Source organism: Eucalyptus grandis, chromosome 3, assembly GCF_016545825.1.
Source record: "Eucalyptus grandis isolate ANBG69807.140 chromosome 3, ASM1654582v1, whole genome shotgun sequence".
Taxonomy (NCBI): domain Eukaryota; kingdom Viridiplantae; phylum Streptophyta; class Magnoliopsida; order Myrtales; family Myrtaceae; genus Eucalyptus; species Eucalyptus grandis.
In genome coordinates, this window is record NC_052614.1 from 48,238,858 (window position 1) to 48,259,104 (window position 20,247).

General features: G+C 39.1%; 1 pseudogene; it reads left to right on the top strand.

Annotated features, from left to right (window-relative positions):
- The first annotated feature begins 4,954 nt into the window (after nt 1-4,954).
- Nucleotides 4,955-9,087, top strand: LOC104439812 (annotated as a pseudogene).
- Nucleotides 9,088-20,247: the final 11,160 nt, after the last annotated feature.

Here is a 20,247-nt window from a genome sequence, read left to right on the forward strand (position 1 = left end):
CAATGTTCTCCACTTAGAAATGAGTGGAAAATGGAGACGAAAAGGAACAATAAGGAGACTAAATGGAACAGACGAGAGGCTAAAGCTGAGAAGAGATACTACCCACTCCAGCGCCAAAAGGAAAAGGCAAAAGAGAAGAGGAGACTGAGGAATAGGAAGAAAAGAGCGGCCTAAGCTCAAGCTCGAGGTAAGCATACTGACTCTAAGCATCATGACTCTGATAAGAATATTTGAATGTGCAAATTAGGGACATATTGTCAAAGAGGAGTAGTGTCAAATCTTTCCAAAATTTAGTGAGATTGCATCTTAGCTGTTCAATATGAAACTTATGCAAGGCATGTTATGTAGATGGGTTTGCCAATGCTGGAAACTGCGTATGTGACCTGAACTTGCTACCCTCCTCCCATGAAGATGCAACTGAAAATGCAACTGAAGATGCAAATGCAACGTCAATGTTGAAAGGTCTTCTTGATTTTGCCCCAATTACCCCAAAAAAGGTTCTCAGGGCAGAAAAGAAAGTTACTTCTCAAATGGGCAACACATGTGCTTATGAAAGGATTGAGCATTGACCTGACCGAGATAGACAGATATGCCACCGAGAGGCTTAGACCTGAGATGGATATACGATATGGATATGGATATGGATGGTCAAAGTAATTATCGTAAACACACCCGTCAAGGTCTTTCTCAGCCGCGATACCATCTTAACCATCTCCCCCTCTCAACTGCCTTCCTTCCTCCAATTTTTGCTCAGCCAAACCTCTCACCACCACCACCACCACCTTATATTCTACCACCTTATATTTCTGCATTTTCACCCTCCTTATATTCCTCTAATAATTTATCACAACTCCCATGTACCTTTTGAGGCTCTAGGCCATGGAGGCCATTGAAACTGGTTGTGGTCACAGCATAGGTTGAGGTCGAGTGGTCTTGAGTTTCCAACTCCCTTACTTCCCCTTATTGCTCCAGGTCCATCTAAGGGACAATTTTTTTCAAGCTCACAGGGTTAATTCACACCTGGGCAGTAGCCTAGTTCTTCTGTCCAATGTCCTCCACTTGCAATGAGAAAGGAGTGGAAAATGGAGATGAAAAGAAACGATAAGGAGACCAAAACGAATAGACAAGAGGCCAAAGTTGAGAAGAGATACTATTCGCTCGAGCGCCAAAAGAAAAAAGGTAAAAGAGAAGAGGAAGCTAAGGAATAGGAAGAAAAGAGCGGCCCAAGCTCAAGCCCGAGGTAAGCATCCTAACTCTAATAAGAATATTTGAATGTGCAAATTATGAACATATTGTCAAAGAGGAGCAGTGTCAAACCTTCCAAAAACATAGTGAAATTGCATCTTGGCTGCTCAATATGAAACTTATGCAAGGCATGTCATGCAGATGGGTTTGCCAATGTTGGAAACCGCGTATGTGACCTAAACTTGCTACCCTCCTCCCCTGAAGATGCAACTGAAAATACAACTGAAGATGCAGATGCAATGTCAATGTTGAAAGGTCCTCTTGATTTCGCCCCAATTACCCCAGCAAAGGTTCTCAGGGCAGAAAAAACAAAGTTACTTCTCAAATGGGCAACACATGTGCTTATGAAAGGATTGAGTATGACCTAGTCGAGGTGGATAGATATTTCACCGAGAAGCTTAGACCTGAGATGGATATACGATATGGATATGCATATGGATATGGATGGTCAAAGGAATTATCGTAAACACACCTGTCAAGGTCTTCCTCAAGGTCTTCCTCAGCCGCAATACCATCTCAACCATCTCCCCCTCTCCACTGCCTTTCCTTCTCAAACTTTTGTTCAGCCAAACCTCTCACCACCACCACCATCTTATATTCTACCTTTTCACCCTCCTCATATTCCTCTAATAATTTATCACAATTCCTATGTACCTTTTGAGGCTCTAGGCCATGGAGACCATGGAAACTGGTCGTGGTCATAGAACAGTCGAGGTCGAGTGGTCTCGAGTTTCCAATTCCCTCACTTCCCCTTATTGGTCCTGGTCCATCTAAGGGACAATTTTTTCAAGCTTATAGGGTCAATTCACACCCTAGGCAACAACCTAGTTCTTCTGTCCAATGTCCTCCACTTGTAATGAAAAAGTAGTGGAAAATTGAGACGAAAATGAACAATAAGGAAACCAAAAGGAATAGACGAGAGGCCAAAGCTGAAAAGAGATACTACCCGTTCCAGCGCCAAAAGGAAAAGGCAAAAGAGAAGGGAGGCTAAGGAATATGAAGAAAAGAGTGGCTCAAGCTCATGCCTGAGGTAAGCATCCTAACTCTAAGCATCCTAACTCTGATAAGAATATTTGAATGTGCAAATTAAGGACATATTGTCAAAGAGGAGTAGTGTCAAACCTTCCCAAAACTTAGTAAGATTGCATCTTGGCTGCTTAATATGAAACTTATGCAAGACATGTCATGCAGATGGGTTTATCAATGCTGGAAGTCACGTATGTGACTTGAACTTACTACCCTCCTCCCCTGAAGATGCAACTGAAAATGCAATTGAAGATGCAGATATGACGTCAATGTTGAAAGGTCCTCTTGATTTCGCCTCGATTACCCTATAAAAGGTTCTTAGGGCAGAAAAGAAAGTTGCTTCTCAAATGGGCAACACGTGCTTATGAAAAGGATTGAGCATGACCTGGCCGAGGTGGATAGATATGCCACCGAGAGGCTTAAACCTGAGATGGTTGCACAAGATTAAGAGCTCCAAGAGCCCGTGATAGGGTTGCCATCTTCAGTTGTTTCCACATTGATGGAGAATCATGACTCTTAGAATGGAGACATCCAAATCAGGAGCTTGAACAAAAAACACTAGCTGAAGGTGGTGAAAGAGGGAAACTTGAAAATGACTCTAGGTCTACAACTTCAAAGCCTTCTAATGGAGGCCCCCAGTTAAGAGAAAATATGCGAGGAGAAAAAGAGTTGAGATACCCCTAGCTTTATCCAGAGAAGGGGCTGAGGACTCCTCGATGGATCTAAAAGTTTACCGACTACCCAAAAAGTCCTGCAGGAAGGGCTTGAACTTGGACATCCAAGACATTGAAAAAACAGCCCGTACTCTCTCTTTCTCTCGTTACTTTGGCCAATGCATTGCAGTTGCCTAGACTACCTATTATGCACAATAACCAAAGTCCTTTTGACATATTGTCAAGTTCAGGTACCTAAGCGAAAAGTGACGAAGCCTTTCGGTTTTGCTAGTACAACCATGTTGAGAGACCCTTGTTGAGAGACCCTAATGTATAAATTAATCAATTTCTTCTTTTCTCACAGGGACTCAAATAAATTTATTGTGGAGATAGATGGCCTCTGTAGATGTGATCAAACAATGGGAGCACCTAGATATCAACAGAGAGACTGATGTAAGTCAAAATGCACACGATGCACTTGTTCTCTATACGAGGGATGGAAGCATTGTGCCTATCAATAATTCATTTGGTCCAATGAAGAAACCAGTGCTTATCAACAATTCATTTGGTCCAATGAAGAAGCCAAGCCCACGGCCAAAAGTTGACTTTGATGAAGAAACCAGCCGAATGTGCCAGTTTCTTTCTAGTGAAGGTATTGATGGAACAGATGAAGAAAATGCAAGATGTTGGGAGGAAGAAGGGAGAGTCTTCCAAGGGCGTGTAGACTTATTTGTTGCCGCTATGCATCTTGTACAAGGTATGTTATCCATATTCAAAGGCTCCGTGCCACTCCCAAAACCAAAACCAATCCGCAAACCACTCCGGTCCACCTACTACCAAATTGAGAGAAGCTGATTAAGTTTTTCCTGATCACGGCCAACTAATCTATTTCCCCAACTGCCTCTTAAGAGAGAGATAGAGAGAACACTATATTATTCACGTTAGAGCAAGCTTGTAATCCCTGCTGGCTCCCCTCATTGCATGCTAATCTAAGTAATGCCATCAACATAGACAAGGACTATGACTTGCTAAACTGCAAAAGCGCCAAGAGATAGCTTTAATGACCTTTAACTGACGACAATACATTTCCCATCATTTGCTAAGTAACATTAAGTGGGAGAATTAAGAGGATATCAGGGAAATTGTAAAAATTTTTATAAAGCTGTTAAAGCAGGAGTGCTACTTGTAAAAATCATAGGTAGATATACAGACTGTATCCATGGTAAAAAGGTTCCTTAAAGGCAATTGTAAAAATAATTCATTAAATCCATACAAAATTCAAAGTGCCAATACTATAAAACATGCATTCAAGAACTTCACTGCACTTATGTGACAGGTCTTAGCATTACTTATTTACTTCACCAACTGCTTAAGAAGATAACCCCATGAATTTTTGCAAGTGACAAACACTTTTCCATGGAAAAGATCAATGGTTGATTCAATTGTAGGAGTTTTTCTAACTCAAAATGTAGCAAACCATCAGTCTAGGTAAATTGGCCTTTCTAATACAGTATTCTAGAGATCTTCCTATCTTTCATTGAAAAGGATCCTGTCTTTCCGTTTTCTTGTTTTTCCAGTTCGGCATTCATGTCACTGGCATCGCAATTTCCCCAAAATCTAATCCCTGAAATGTGCTCTGATGAAGGAACTGCAATAATTATCAATGAACCAGACACACACATCTTGGAGCTGGGGTACCCCCTGAGTAAAAACAATCCAAATGATACTGTGTGTGGATAGAGCTGGATCACCAACAATGAATATAAGAAGAATGAAACCAATGAGGTTGTCAACATCAATAATTCGGTGGGAAGTAAAGCTTATTGCATTATCAAAGATGAAGCAACAATAAGGATTTCTATAATAGACAGTAGGATGACAGAGATTTGTGAAGAATTGTGCGATCATTCAATCAAGAATAATCAACCATGCAACAGTTGTAGAGGAGGTGAAAACTCTGAAGACAAGCCTGGGGATGGTGAGATTATACCTCAAGCAGCGTGTCAAGGGGAAACCAGCAAAATACAGATATGTGTATACTTCTTAGAACTTTTAGGGGAAAAAGAAAGCACAGGCACAAGGGACATTTCAAAGGCCCTGATCAAGAATCCTCAGATACACACCCTACTAAGCATGGTCTTCCGCTGATTGATGACTCAAACAAGATGAATATAACAAATTCGAAAGGGAAGAGTAGAGGTGCTGGTAAGGATGCTGGTAAGGAGAAAAAAGAAGATTTTGACTAGGATAGCTTAAGAAGACATGCAGAATCCAATGGACAAAAAAGAGTATGGACATCAAACACAATGGACTCTGCCGACTGGGAAGCTATCAGACATGCAGATGTCAAGGAGGAACGAGGAATGAATAAGGTACTTGCAGAAAGAATCAAGGTAATACACAACCCACCAGTGAAATTACCATTAGTTCCATGAAGATGCTTCATATAATATCACGAGCTGCAAGTGTAGGATTTCCTCGATCGGCTTGTGGGTGAACATGGAAGTGTTGATCTCGAATGGCTCAGGGATGTCCCGCCTAAAAAAGCAAAGTATGGTCTAAAACACTTGTGATTTCATTTGCAAGTTATGGCAGAATGCATAATTTACAAGTGTAGTTCTATAGAAGTCAAATGCTTATATCTTCTTCTTTTTTCACTCAAAAGTAAGTTTCATGCATTATGCCCAATAATTGCTATTATAGAGTATTTTGAGGTAAGTCAATGTGAGTTCGTCAGTTAATATATAGATGGTATATAGATGGAACTGTCCTCGATTCTCAGGTTATCACGTTTGACTTGGGTTTTGTAGAGAATATCTGCTAAGCATTAGAGGCTTGGGGCAAAAGAGCGTGGAGTGCGTGCAGCTTTTGACACTCCACCACTGAGCTTTCCCTGTAAGTCGAACGCATAACCAGATACATCCTCATTATTTTGATAGATTTTGTCAGCTAGCTGCCATTGTGAACAAGTGGACACAAATGTCGCCAAGGTAGCTATGAGGCTTGGAAGGGTACCACTACTAGGGCTGAGCGCGGTTCCCGGGTTACCGGGAATCGAAACCGAATCGGAGGAGGGTCCGGTTCGGTTCCTTTTTTCTAGGAACCGGGAGTTCCGGTTCTGGAACCGGTCCCGGAACCAGAACCGGAACCGGTTTTGGAACCGGAACCTGTTTCGAAACCGAAACCGGTTACTTAGGGCAGAAAAAGCTCAACCTTGGATGTTCTAGTGACTTGTATGTGATGTTCTAGTTGAAGTTTGGCTTCGGCCTCTAAATGAAAGTTGTAAAGGATTTCTTGGAGTATAACATGCTCAAATTTGGGACAAAAAAAACAAGTATAAGTGGGTGAAATCGTTATTCTTTGGAAAGACTGTATCTGGAGATTTTGGGACCGACCCTTGATGAATGCATGGACTGTAAGGCAACCTTTTTGTCAAAATTTCACTTCAGTTTCTTAACAAAAGTTGTAAAGGACATCCTGAGGTACAAAATATCAAAAATTTAGAGAAGAAAAACAAGAATAGGTAGGTGAAATTGTGGTCCTTTGGAGATGGTTAGATCTGGAATTACGGTACTACGAACAGGGATTTTAACTGTCCATATTTAATTATCTAGGACGAATTTGACTTCTATGTTTTCATGAAGTATATACCTTATGGTCTTGGCTATCACATAGTCAAATTTCATAATTTTTGAAGGTCATTGGGGTATTTAATCGGAAATATTTCTAAAACTGTGCAATTTGATGTGTTCGGATCTTGTAAGTTGCAATGCGTGGACTATATCATTTTTTATGAGGTTCTTTTGGAAATGTGTTATGCATGAAATATCTCTCTTCATGTCTTCCCTACAACATATTTAAATTTCGTAATTTTTGTAGTTCATTTGCCTATTTAACAAAAAATGTTTTAAAAACTGTGCAAGTAGAGAATAGGAAAAGTAAATCGATTTTATTTTTTAATCCAGAACGAATTGGACTACGATTTCTTCATGAAACTTGTACCTCTAGGTCTTAAAAACAACGTATCCAAATTTCAGAATTTTCTGAGTTCATTTAAGGGTTTAATCGAAATTGTTTTCAAAACTTGTACCTCTAGACATTCTTGTTCTAGTGGTGTTTTATTTCTACTTTCTAGTTTGCTATTTGTTTTGAAATTTCTAATTATATTTTATTATTGTTGTGCAGTACGAAGTTAATGTATCAAGTTAACATGTCAATGGGAAGTTACCGTGTAGTATACACGTACATTATAGTTTTTTTGGGTAACGTGTGCATACGTTATATTTTTTTTTAGTAACGTGCGTGTACGTTATAGTTTTTTTTTGTAATGTGCACATACGTTATATTTTTTTTTGGTAACGTGCGCATATGTTATAGTTTTTTTTTTGTAACGTGCGCGTACGTTATAGTTTTTTTGGGTAACGTGCGCATACGTTATATTTTTTTTTAGTAACGTGCGTGCACGTTATAGTTTTTTTTTGTAACGTGCACATACGTTATATTTTTTTTTTGTAACGTGCGCGTACGTTATAGTTTTTTTGGGTAACGTGCGCATATGTTATAGTTCAAATCTGAAAAGAACAAAAAAAAAAAAAAAAAAAAAGAACATGTTGGAACCTGGAAACCGACCTTGGAACCTGTGACAGAGTAGGTTCCAAGTTCTCGGTTCCCACGGGTAGGTTCCAGGTTCCTCAAAATGAGGAACCTGTATCCGAGGGTAGGTTCCAAGTTCCAGACGGAACCTGGAACCGCTCACCTCTAACCACTACAACCATTGCTGGAGTTACTTCAGTTTCATCTGTTATAACTGTAAGTATCATCGATGCACTTATTGATTGATTTAGCAAACTAATCTTTGGGTTTGTGCAGCTAGTCTGTCTTAGATATTATTGAACAATATTTATGGCCATGATTGTGTAAGTTGGAACTTTGGAACTAGAAGTATTATCCAGCCACTAATTCGTCAAACTAATCTTTAGGTTTGTACAGCTATCCTGACATAGATTCTATACAATAATATCTATGGCCAAGATTGTGCAAGCTCGATCAGAGAACATTGTAAGGATGCTATCCTCTAATTTGGTGCCGAGTACCTCTAGATTGAATTTATGACAATCAGTTAATTAACGAAATCTTTTCATGCAGATATGAGCTGCATTACTAGATGATAACATTTGGAAATGTGTGATATTATTCAGTTTCAGATGTTCTCCCCACTTCCCCCTTAGTACAGTACTCATGGCTGTTGAGAGTAATAAACATTGTGAGATTAATGCAGGTTTTATGTACGAAAAAGAGATTAAATTGCAATGCTTGTCCTATGAGAGGAGAATGCAAACACTTTGCAAGTGCTTATGCAAGGTATCATGGTCTCCTACAATTTATGTTGGTGTACCGGGAACACAACCACATTGAAGTTCCACCCAAGCAGAACCACTACTTCCAAAACAAGAATTTTAGATGCATAATAATAAAGGTTGAAAAGTATGGCCTAGGAAAACAATACCAATAATAGATGCACCTGCTTAGTTGGTCTATAAGGAAGATAATAAATCTCGAAAATGCAACTTGGACATTCTACATCCAATTCTAATTAGTTGATGATACTTCAATAGCAATAGGTAGTGTGAATATCATTATTGCAATATCACTAGACAAGAACACATGTTTTTTTTCATGAATTCATCACTCATATTTTGTGTAGTGTAAGGCTTGCCCTACCTAGGCCAGAGGAGAAGAGCAGAGCGAATGCAATGAGAAAAATATAGCCAGCCAAAACATAGGCGAGACATGGCCTCTGTCTTTACCACTGTCTTTATCACTAGCAAAGCATAACTTAGAAGAACAGCAACAAGAAGTAAAACTAGGAGCAAATAACTGTCAACCTATTGTGAAGGAACCTGCGACCCCACAACCAAAACCAGACTATACTCTGATACCAGAAATTGACATGGAGGATATGTTTTCAGATGATTCCAATGAAATTCCTACAATCAAACTTAACATGAAAGAGTTCACTCAAGAGAAGCAAATGCACCACAACATGAACCTTCAATAGCATGACATGTCAAAAGCTTTAGTTGTTTTAACCCCAGAAGCTGCCTCCATTCCTGTGCCTAGGCTTAAAACTGAGACGCGGCTACGGACGGAGCACCTAGCATAAGTCTAACCTTCTTGACCACTCGAGTTACTCACATATGATTGTTATTCTTTGGAATGTAATAATACTTTTGCTGGTGGTAAGACATTTTAGTAAACATTGATTCTTGCATTTTCTATTTCTGCCCTATAATCATTCCAATTAATTAATTGTTGGAAAATAATTGTTGGAATTAATTAAGTTTAGGTTATTCATTTAGATGTTTACGTTTTCTTCTTTCTTCTCCCCCGCTGCTCCTCAACCAAATCGTTGCTCGATCATTGTTGCAACTCGATTCTCATCTCTCCTCACTTTGCTTGACCATCGGAGAATATGTGTCTCCGTAAACAAAGAAAGCAGCATCTGGTTTTCTTCTTGTTTTTGAATTCGTGCCTCAACCGGCGGAGAATTTGGGTCTTCGACTTTGCGGAAGATGGGTACAAGGAATGGGGAGAACTTTGGTCTTTTACTTTGCAGAGGATGGGTACAAGGAATAGGGAGACCGTAGAAAACCTAGGTTTTTTATGTTTTAGGATTTGTTAATTTTCCCTATATTTTTTTTGACAAAATTGCCAAAACTCCGGTCGTCGGAAATGTCACATCATGGCTGACCAACAAGCTCGGGTTCTTCTTTGGAATTGATTCAACCACTTTGGGTCCTTATTTGAGACACTGGGTCCATTTTAGGTCTTTATTTGACACAAAATTCATTTCGGATGCTTATTTCAGAAAATTGGTCAACTTCGAGTCCTTATTTGAAATTTTCTCTAAAAGTGAGGTTGTTAGATAAAAGTGAGTAAGATTTCTAACATTCATGGCATATTTTTGGCTACCATGCGAGGATCATTGCCACAACAGTAAACTGTCGTTGCCTCCACCACCTTCATTTGTCATTGCCACCAACTTATTGTCATTACTGGCCAATTGATTATGTTTCCCAACCGAAGCTTCTTGATTAACATCTCCACCTTCGCTCATATTTGGTGCGATGGTGAAGCTTCAATTCATCGCCTCTTCTCATTAGTAACTTGAGCATTCTCTCTATTACATATGCACTTCACTGGCAATGGAAAAATTCCACCTTTTTTGCTATCTCTCACTCACTTGCGAATTGTCCTCATGGAAATAGAAAAAAATAGCAACAGAAGGCATGGGGAGGCAATGGCATAGCAAGGTGAGGTAATGTCATTGGCAGCTTGCCAGTAGTGGCGGAAGGCAACGTGGGGTTGTCGACAATAGTAGAAAGGTGGAGGGTTGAGAGAGAAGAAATCCCATTGTATTCATGTTATATTCAGACATTTATTGTTAAATTGCTAAAAAGAGGAGAGATGAGGCTGAAACTTCATCTTACGTACAGAACAATCAAAGTCTTTTAGAAAAGACAAAATACATAACGTAAAACACACCATAACTACCAATGTTCTCCATAAAGCACTTGCCCCACTAACACCTAAAAACTAGGATAACCAACACACATGACTCCACTAACTCTAATAACTGAAAAACCAAATCAACAACGCGTGCAAAAGAAAATAACTATTATATTAACAATCTCTCCCTTAAACTGATGTTTGCTAACATTCAGTTTAAAGCTTTGACTTTTTTCACCGTGCAAACACCTAGTAACCTTTTGAGCTTCACAAATGACTCCATCTTGAGGGCCTTGGTGAATATATCAGCAACTTGATCTTCACTCCTGTAGTAGATTAGATCAATTATTCCATCATTGCTAAGATCTCTCAAGAAATAAAACTTCACATTAATGTGCTTGCTGAGTTATTGTTACAAAAAATTTTAGTAGGTTCCGGTTGCTTGAATTGTAGCTCCTTAAGAATTCTCCTTAGCCAAATAGCTTGACAAGCACTAGCTATTGTAGCAACAAATTTAGCTTCTGTACTTGACAATGTGACAATTGGTTGCTTCTTGAATGACCACGAAATAGCACATGTTCCAAACATAAAAGCATAACCCAAAATGCTCCTCCTATCATCTTGATCTCCTGTATAGTCACTATCAGTAAATCCCAACAAATATGACTTTTCACCCTTCTTATAAAATAGCCCAAAGTCTCTAGTTCGTTGCAAGTAACGAAGGATTCTCTTGGCAGCTAACAAATGCATTTGTGTAGGATTCTCCATATATATATATATATTTTATTTTTATTTTTTCACAGAATACATTATGTCTGGTCTTGTTGCAGTTAAATACATCAAACTGCCCATAATTTGTTTATAAAGTGTGCTGTTAACCTTCCTCCCTTCATGATCTTTGTATAACTTTAAGCCAAACTCAACTAGAGTGTTTACAGGATTACAATCCTTTATCTGAAATTTGTCCAAAATTTCTCCCACATATTTTTTTTGAGAAATAAAAATCTCATCATCCAATTGTACCACTTCTATGCCAAGGAAGTAATGCATCATACCAAGATTAGACATTTCAAACTCATCTATCATAGATTTCTTGAATTTTTCAAACATGCCATCACAATTTCCAGTAAATATAAGATCGTCAACATACAAGTAGACAATAAGCATTTTCCATTTATCTTCAATCTTGACAAAAAGCGTATGCTCATAAGGACATTTTGAAAAACTAACTTTAAGAAAATAAGTTTCAATATGACTATACCAAGCCCGAGGGGCTTGTTTTAGCCCATAAAGAGCTTTCTTCAATCTATAAACTTTATGCTCATTTCCAATCTTGACATAACCATGGGGTTGCTCGACAAATACCTGTTCCTCCAAGTACCCATGCAAGAATGCCGATTTGACATCTAGCTAGAAAATAGGCCAAGAATTCTGTGCCGCCAATGCAACCACCAATCTGATCGTGTCATGTCTCGCAACTGGAGAAAAAAACCTTTGTATAGTCGATCTCATATTGCTGCTTGTATCCCTTGGCTACCAAACATGCTTTATATTTGTCAACCTCACCATTTTCTTTCAGTTTTGTTTTAAAGACCCACTTTACACCAATGGTTTTTTGTCCATCCGGAAGATCGGATAGCTCCCAAGTATCATTTCTTTCGATGGCATTAATTTCATCATCCATCGTTTTTCGCCATTTTTCTTTTTTGATAGCACTCTCAAAAGTTGTAGGGTCATAGTCTGAAAATAAGACAAAGTGTGTAATTGAATCTCCAATTCCAGTTACCTCATAATCTTCCATCCAAACAGGCTTTCTTCTAACGCGGCAAAGAGATTGGGCTTCTTCTTCATTGATTTCAGCACCTATTGGTGAAATCCCAATAGCTGTAGAAGTTGTATTTGATGAATTTTGGGGCATATAAGGTGCTGAAATTTGCTCATGTTCAGCATCATTGCCATAAAGAACTTGGGTAGGCTGCTGCCTATTCCAATCCCAAGTGTTCTCTTCATCGAAAACAACATCCCTATTAATCACAATCTTCTTTGTTAATGGATTGAATAATTTATATGTTTTGGATGCTTCACTTACACCAAGAAAGACACATTTTTCAGCATTGTCATCAAGTTTCTTCCTTTTCACATCCGCGACATGGGCATATGTGATGCATCCAAAAATTCTGAAGTGATCTATAGTCGGTCTTCTCCCACTCCAAGTCTCTTCAAGTGTCATATTTTGAACAACAAAAGTTGGACTTCTGTTCAAAACATGAATACTCCAATTTACTGCTTCTGGCCAGAAAGTCTTTGGAACTCTTCCTCCTGCCAATAAGCTTCTCACCATATTGAGAATGGTTCTATTTTTCCTCTTAGATACACCATTCTACTGTAGTGTATATACAGCAGTAGTGTATATACAAATTCTTTTACTCATTTGATCATTTGATCGTAAAAAATTTTCCATCAGCATACTCCAATGGTCATAGTGACCATCAAAGCGTGGAATTGCTGATTGAACAAAATTGTCGGTGACCATTAAAAATATTGCTGCTGCAATTTTCTCACGAAAGTTTTTTTTTTTTTTAAACTCTCTCACGTTTCTCTCAGGCTCTGATACCACTATTAAATTGCTAAAAGGAGGAGAGATGAGGCTGAAACTCCATCTTACGTACAGAACAACCAAGTCTTTTACAAAAGACAAAATACATAACGTAAAACACGTCATAACTACCCATGTTCTCCATAAAGCACTTGCCCCACTAACACCTAAAAACTAGGATAACCAACACACATGACTCCACTAACTCTAATAACCGAAAAATCAAATCAACAACACGTGCAAAAGAAAATAACTATTATATTAACATTTATAAAATCCTATGTAAGATTAGAAGTTCCATTATTAGCTTATCCAATCTTATTCTAACCAAAAAAAAATTCGGACGGCCAAATGCGGGAAATCCATCTTTCCGCGACGGAGGTGATATATGCTTGAAGATTGCTTTTGATCCGTGACTTGGCACTCTCCAAAAACAAACACTGGTCTCTTTCATATTCAAGAGGAAGTTTCGTTGCAAGCTCACAAAGAGAAACAGGATTCGTGAAACACGATTGGACACATCTGCCATGGGACTTCTCGTCAGCCTTCCACTCTCGAGAACAGGACCACAATGTCACAGAACTATCTATCGACACTTAAAATTTAGGTCCCTTTCATAAACCTCTATGATCATGAGCCCGCATTAACGATCTTCCTTTGTAATCCTCTCTTCTTTGTTTCCAGTTGAGCAAAAGTGATTGTTGCGAAGCCAATGATAACTGCATAATTGGCACGGCTCCAAAACAGAAAGGGGAAAAAAAAAAGAGTGAACAAATCGAGATATATGGTAATGGCATGATGACTCGTTAATGGAATCGCGGGTGATGCAGAGCTTCTCATAAAAGTACAAAAACGTGCAACAATGATTACTGATTGAGGTTTGTGGAATGCATGTATAAATATACATCTCTAATTTCAAAAGCAAGTTGGTTCTGGATTTTCAATTGGTGCATCAGATCACTTCATGATCTCAGTAAGACATCAGTTGAAAGAAACAACGAGGACCAAAGAAAGCCCAACAACGGAAGGTCAAACATTGTACTTGTCTTTCAACCTGAGTGTTGGTGGAGACATCATGCGAAGCAAGACCTGACTAACTTAGAAATTGGAAGGATTTGGCACGACGCTAATCTAATCGACCCCGGTCCGAAACAACAACAGAGAACAAAACGGAAAGAGAGCTTGCGTATACCATGAATAGTAGGCCAAAACAGGCCCTCATAATTCGAATCAACTTTGACCAAATAATAGATACAAACAATTTTTTTTTTCGAATGTCTATGATTAAAGGAAAGTTTACAGCATGAGGGCTAAGGCTGTCTCTCTGTGCTGCTTCTGAGGCACATTAGTTTGTGATGATCCTCATGATAAATTTTGATCAAATGCGTGAACGCCCGCCCAGCTGTTCTAATTGCCAACTTCCTAATGATTTCCCCAACTACAATCATGGCAATTTGCTGACCTACCAGCATTCTTCCAAAGCTGGAAAAGCACTCCACCAGCGAAAACAACATTGCAAGAAGATAATTCCGCTGAGAGGAGCAGGCTTTGTGACCTTAATTGGAACAGACATTCGGATTTGGGAGGAGGGCCTCAGGGCCATTGGTGAACATGCCCCGGCTACGTGTTGTTTCAACAAACTACTATAGCTTTCCCTTAAACGGATTGCATCAATATGAGCGATACTAGAAAGTGAGTGAAGCTCGCAGACGACGGACTTGCATGGATGACTTAAACATTGTGGACGATGAATCTGGGAAAGAAGAGCTGATAGTAAACAGCGAACGGCAGACTGAAGCTCGCGAGGATCAGCTGAGCGGCAAAGACCAAAGCGGTGTGGCTGAGGATCAGGGGAGCGGCAAGGATTGGGAGTGGCTGGCTGTGGGTCAGGTGAGAGCAATGGGGAGAGGAATGAAGAAAACATGAAAAATTGAAAATCATTTGGGATTTTCTTCAATTTTTATCCAATTGCAAATTTTAACCAAATTATCCCGTTCAAGTCACTAGAATTGTTCACCGGTGAATATTTGGCTGTCTGGTGAGCCTAGGCCCTTATTGAGACTCACTTAGATATTTTGGGCTTTTCTTTAAAACAAAATCCACTCAAGCCTTCATTTGAGAAAATTGACATACTCCATACATTTAATTGGAATTTTACCTAATTGAGCAACAAGAATTACATGCAATTGGATAAAAAAATTGCAAATTTTAAATTACCCCTGGTAAATTAGGCGCCATCTGTTTGGAATTTTCCCGTTCAAATTATCATGGCTCATATTTTCGCTCTGTAAGAAAATAGGAGGCAAGATATGGTGCATTGTGCTTGTGTTTGGCGACAGGCAATGAGTAATGGCAGCCGGCCATGGGCCATTTTGGGCCTTCATTATTTCACTCATCTGTACATTTGTTGTTCATTAAGGAACGTAGAAGTGTAAATCGCTGTTTGGAAACACTCTAATGGGCCGAGACAAGCTTGTCATCATTTGGGTTTTGACACTTTCCGCGGTACGAGGATGCCAATTTTCTCGGGAACTCTTTCTTGGGTCTTCGAAATCCATACCACCTGCGTCCTAATTAATCAAATTTTAGATGATTCTATAGCTCAGTCTAAGGTTGATCTCCGCCTACTTCCTTTACGGGAAAAAAATTACGGAAACAGTCTTTAATATTATTTTGATGATTAAGATAAGATAAATTTTATTTTATTTGGTGTTTGATTGCTGTTCCAAGACAAGATAAGGCTGGATAAATGAAAGATATATATCGGATTAAAAAAATCCTATGTGGGGTGGGATGAAAGTGAGTAAGATTTCTTATGTCCATGGTATATGTCTATCACCATGTGAGGACCATCACCACAACAGTCAAATTGTCGTCGCCTCTGACCACGGCGGTTGTTGTCACTGTCCAACTAATTTTCTTTGTTTGCCAACTGATCATGTTCCCCAACCGGGGCTTCTTGATTAACATCTCCACCTTCACCCTGGTATGGTGCAATGGTTAATCATCATCCCTTCTCAACCATAACTTGAGTGTTCTCTATGTTACCCACGCACTTCACCTGCAATGAAAAATTTCCACCTTTTTTGCAATCTCTCACTCAAAATTGTCCTCATGGAAATTGAAAAAATCGAGACACCCACTCCATCTTCTACTTTGATTCATCAGTGGAAATACAATGTGTTCGTGAGCTTTAGAGGCGAGAAGATAGTGACGAAAGGCATGGTGGCACAATAAGGTGAGGTGATGTCATCAACGCCTTCACAGTGGTGGCGGAAGACAACAGCAACGGCAATGGCAATGTGGGGTTGATGACAGCAGCAGAAAGGTGGAGGGGGGAGAGAAGAATTACCTTTGTAGCCATGGTATATTTAGACATTTACCAAACAATACGTACGATTCCCATTATTATCTCATCCGACCTTATTTCATCTCAACAAAAAGTTCGGATATGACCAAATGCAGCACGAGGGAATTCGGTCTTTTCTTGAAAGCCTTGTGGTGATGGGGGTGATGTATGCCAGAAGATTCCTTTTGGTACATGACTTGGCACTCTCCAAAAGAAACACCGGTCTCTTTCGTACTTAAAGAGGAACTTATTGTTGCAAACTCACAAAGAGAAACAGGATTCGTGAAATACAATTGGACACATCTGCCATGGGACTTCCTCAGCCTTCAACTCTCGAGAACAGGACCACATCTGTGGACACTTAAATTTAGGTCCCTTTCATACACACCTCTATGGTCATGAGTCCGCATCAACGATCTTCCCTTGTAATTCTCTCTTGTTTGTTTCCAGTTGAGTAAAAGTGACTATTGCGAAGCCAATGATAACTGCATAATTGGCACGGCTCCAAAACAGTAAGGTGAAAACAAGAGTGAACAGATGGAGATGTATAGTATGGAATGATGACTCGCTAGTGGAATCGTGGGTGTCACAGAGCTTCTCGTGAAAGTGCAAAAACATATTGTCCACTTCCTATAATCTGGCCTGAACCTTGGAGTTGGCTCTATAGGATCGGCAACAATAGCTGCACGGAGTATAGTAGAATTCCTCGGTACGGTCAATTGGCAAGTCTTGCCGAGGATGACTCCCAACGATGGGGAAGCGTGTAAAGAGTCGTATCTATATAATTGCCCCTAAGAAGGGCTATCCCGCAAAATAACCAAAGGAAAACGATAGGCGAAGGTCGGCGTTTTGCTTTGGCTTTGGGAGGTGTTCCCTTTCTAAATTATGAGTACTAGGGTAGGTTGCCACCTAGGTCTTGTCTCGATCGGGGTTGACATACTCATTCGAGATTATGATGCTCGCGAATAGATTTGATGCAAACGGGCAAAATTGATTACTAACAGAGGTTTGTAGAATGTTATATATATAAAATATACATCTCTTTGAAAAGCGAGTTACTCTTGGATTTTCAATCGGTGCATCAGATGACTTCACCAGCCCAATGAGACGTCCGTTGAGAGAAACAACGAGGACCCAAGAAAGGCCAGCAACAGAAGGTCAAGCATCATACTTGTCGTTCAACCGAGTGTTGGTGAGACATCATGTGAAGCAAGACCTACAAAGAAATTGGAAGGATTTAGCATGATGTTGAGAGCTGTTTGGCAACTTGTCAAACAGTGCTTGTTTATGTTCTTTTATTACTGGGAGTAAATTTAGAATATAAAATGCGTTTCGTAAAATTTTTGTTCCCGAAAACATATTTGGAATAGAATCAAAAATAAAATAAAAAGAGTCGATTTTGTTTCCGGAAACAATTCTAGAATCAAACACATTTTCTCTTTTTCTTTTCCTTTTTCTTGTTATTCTTCCTCTTTTTCTTCTTCATCTGCCACCGCCAACGCCACCGTCGTCTGCTGCCCACTGTTGTCAATCGCCGACAACCAATCCGGCAAGCTCACCGATGACTAGGTGAGCCTCACCGAGGCTCTCCCGCCACCGGCGAGGCTCAACCAAGTCATGGCAAGGCAAGGCGGCTCGCCTAAGCATGGCTAGGCCGAGCCTCGCCCAGTTGCCGACGAGGGCCAGCGACGCTTCGGTGAGGTTGCCAGTTCTTGTCTGGTCAATCATCAGTTATCCCAAGGCCGGCGACCGGCGACTTAAAGAAGAAGAAGAGGAGAAAGAAAGGTTAAAAAGAAAAGAAAAAAGTAATAAAATTATTTAAAAATTAGAAGAGAATAATTTGTAATAGAAATTTTGAACACAATACCAAATGCATTCTTTTGCTTAGAAATTATTCTCCGGAATAAAATAAAAAAGAATTATTTCTGATCCAAAATTATTTCCGAAATAGAAGTGTTACCAAACATGCTCTAAACTAATCGACCCCATTCGAAACAAAAATCGAGATCAAAACGAATTTGCAAAGCGTAATGAGAGCTTATGCATAGCGCGAATAGGCCAGAGCGGGCCCTCAAAATTTGAATAAACTTTAACCGGATAATAGATGCAATTATTTTTTCAAATGTCCATGATTAACGGGAAGTTTACATTAGGGCTAAAGTCGTCTCTCCGTGCTCAAAAAAGTAATAAAATTATTTAAAAATCAGAAGAGAATAATTTGTAATAGAAATTTTGAACACAGCACCAAATGCATTCTTTTACTTAGAAATTATTCCCGGAATAAAATAAAAAGAATTATTTCTGATCCAAAATTGTTTCCGAAACAGAAGTGTTACCAAGCATGCCCTAAACTAATCGACCCCGTTCCGAAACAAAAATCAAGATCAAAACGAATTTGCAAAGCGAGAATGAGAGCTTGTGCATAGCGCAAATAGACCGAGCGAGGCCCTCAAAATTTGAATCAACTTTGACTAGATAATAGATGCAATTATTTTTTCAAATGTCCATGATTAACGGGAAGTTTACGCATTAGGGCTAAAGCGTCTCTCTCGTGCTCAAAAAGTAATAAAATTATTTAAAAATCGAAGAGAATAATTTGTAATAGAAATTTTGAACACAAAGACCAAATGCATTCTTTACTTAGAAATTATTCCCGGAATAAAATAAAAGAATTATTTCGATCCAAAATTGTTTCAAATGTAAGTGTTACCAAGCATGCCCTAAACTAATCGACCCCGTTCCGAAACAAAAATCGAGATCAAAACGAATTTGCAAAGCAGAATGAGAGCTTATGCATAGCGCGAATAGGCTAGAGCAAGCCCTCAAAATTTGAATCAACTTTAACCAGATAATAGATGCAATTATTTTTTCAAATGTCCATGATTAACGGAAGTTTACAGCATTAGGCTAAAGCTGTCTCTCTCGTGCTCAAAAAGTAATAAAATTATTTAAAAATCGAAGAGAATAATTTGTAATAGAAATTTTGAACACAAGACCAAATGCATTCTTTTACTTAGAAATTATTAGGAATAAAATAAAAGAATTATTTTCGATCCAAAATTGTTTCCGAAACAAAGTGTTACCAAGCATGCCCTAAACTAATCGACCCCGTTCCGAAACAAAAATCGAGATCAAAACGAATTTGCAAAGCGAGAATGAGAGCTTGTGCTAGCGCAAATAGACCCAGCAGGCCCTCAAAATTTGAATCAACTTTGACCGAGATAATAGATGCAATTATTTTTTCAAATGTCCATGATTAACGGGAAGTTTACAGCATTAGGGCTAAAGCTGTCTCTCTGTGCTCAAAAAGTAATAAAATTATTTAAAAATCAGAAGAGAATAATTTGTAATAGAAATTTTGAACACGTCACCAAATGCATTCTTTTGTTTAGAAACTATTCCCCGGAATAAAATAAAAAAGAATTATGTATGATCCAAAATTGTTTCCGAAACAAAAGTGTTACCAAACATGCCCTAAACTAATCGACCCCGTTTCGAAACAAAAACCGAGATCAAAACGAATTTGCAAAGCAGAATGAGAGCTTGTGCATAGCGCGAATAGGCCAGAGCAGGCCCTCAAAATTTGAATCAACTTTGACCAGATAATAGATGCAATTATTTTTTCAAATGTCCATGATTAACGGGAAGTTTCTAGCATCAGGGCTAAAGCTGTCTCTCTGTGCTGCTTCTGAGGCACATTAAATTGGCCTTGTCTACTGCAGAGACGAGTCGTGTTAGAGTCCAGACATATCAGAAGCCAGCATTTAATGCCTTTCTCTCTTCGTCGCGTCTTCTGCAGGAGGAAAGACGGAGTGATTGCATGCATCGGACAATGGGTAGTCTTCGTCCATCATTTAGGATTCATAATG